Below are 2,127 nucleotides of genomic sequence, written 5' to 3'. Positions count from 1 at the left end.
AGCAAGGAAGGTTGGGTCATCTGCATATTGCACGTTGTTAATGAGTCTTCCTCCCATCTTGATGCCAACTTCTTCATATAGTCCATCTCCTCAGCATATTATTTGCTCAGCGTACAGATTGAATAAGTATGATGAAAAGATACAACACCAATGCACATCTTTCCTGATTTTAAGTCACTCAATATCCTCTTGTTCTGTTTAAAGACTGCCTTTTTGTCTACATACAGGTTCCTCATGAGCCCAATAAGTTCTCTGGAATTCCCATTATTTACAATGTTATCAATAATTTGTTATGATCCAGAGTCAAATGCCTTTGGATAGTCAATAAAACACGGGTGCAGTGCAGTGAATTACTTAATACGACTCTTCTAGCCATGGTCTTTGTGACTCCCATCCGTGACTGGGTCAAATTATGCAAATGTGAGGTGCTTGTGGTCCATCAAGCGGATTGGATAGTTTGTTGACAATGTAAATAAGGTAAATGGCACCTTGTGGGGGTGGGACCATGGAAATAAGGTATATGGAACCCTAATGTGAGGATTGGTCATTTTTACCATCAGCTAGACTTGAAATGAGTCATCCCAGAGGCAGAAAGGGGGATCTCACTACCATCAAGATAGAAGCAACCAGGAATGGAGCACTTCCTTGGACCTGAGATCTTAGTTCTGAAATGGCAGAGAGATGGTGACAGCAGAGGCAACAGAACCAGGAGACCAGCCTGAGACAGAGTGACCTGCTTGCCAGCCTATGGAGTGAGACTGCTGAGTGCCCTTGGGCAGGAGACTTGCAGAGCAGGTTGCACCTATCAGCAGAGCTAAAAGAGCTTTTTAACACTTTCCCAAGCAGGACAGAGCCAGACCAACAGACCATGGGCCAAAGAGAGGCATGTTGCGGGCATGCCCTAGGGGAGGCTGTGCTGATCGAAGAATTGCATCCTGCTGAACCTCAATTGTAACCTATTACTTCCTTAATAAACCCCAAAATCATGAATATTGTCTGTGAGTTCTGTGTGGCCATTGCAATGAACAACTGAACCCAGCAGAAAAGTGGAGAGTGCTGTGGGAGGGATGGTTGTTGTCAGAATTGGTTGGAAAAGGTGGCGACATGTCTGACCTCATAGGAAACAGACTTGGGCTGCTGATGATGATTCTCTCTCCCTATTGTGAAGTTAGCAGTCAGACAATGATGCTTCCCCCCATGCCCTTTTAGCAACAAGTAAATATTTTTCTGGTATTCTCTGCTTTCAGGCAAGATTCATCTAAAGCCAGTATCAACTTCTGGTAGTTCCAAGTTGATGTAGTGCTCCATCTGTTTTTGAATTATCTTCAGCAAAATTAGTTGCATGTGATATTTATTAATGATATTATATGGTAATTTCCACATTCTTTTGGACCACTTTTCTTTGGAATGTGCACATACATGAACCTCTTCCAGTAGGTTGGCCAGGTAGCTGTTTTCCAAATTTCTTGGCATAGACAAGTGAGTGCTTTCAGCGTTGCATCTATTTGTTGAAATATCTCATTTGGTATTTGATCAATTCCTGGAATCTTATTTCCCACCAATGTCTTCTGTATAACTTTTTCAGTATAGCTTGGACTTCTTCCTTCAATACCATCAGTTCTTGATTATATGCTACCTCCCAAAATGGTTAAATGTTGACCAATTCATTCCTTCCATCTTCTTTTGATGCTTCCTGCATCATGCAATATTTTGCCCATGAAATCCTTCAGTATTGCAACTCAAGGCTTGAATCTTTTCTTCAGTTCTTTCAGCTTGAGAAATGCTATGTGCATTCTTCCTTCTGGTTTTCTAACTCTAGGTCTTTGCACATTTCATTGTAATATTTTACTTTGCCTTCTTGAGCTACCATTTTAAATCTTTTGTTCAGCTCTTTTACTTCATCATTTCTTCCATTAGTTTTAGCTATTCTGTGTTCAAGAGCAAATTTCAAGGCTTCCGGCAAGATGGCGGACTAGGCAGAAGGATTGCAAAGACCCTCTTCAACAAAGAAAAGGGAAACCAATTAACACACACACAGAAGATAATCTTGGACCCCTGAGCCTTGAAGGGAAGGATACAGAATTGGACTAAACCCCAACTAGCAGAAGAATTTGCGTGAAAATACCA

This window comes from Orycteropus afer, unplaced genomic scaffold (genome assembly GCF_000298275.1).
Source record: "Orycteropus afer afer isolate SDZICR_OR568_19922 unplaced genomic scaffold, OryAfe1.0 scaffold00014, whole genome shotgun sequence".
NCBI lineage: Eukaryota > Metazoa > Chordata > Mammalia > Tubulidentata > Orycteropodidae > Orycteropus > Orycteropus afer.
Note: the sequence above shows the minus strand (reverse complement) of the source record.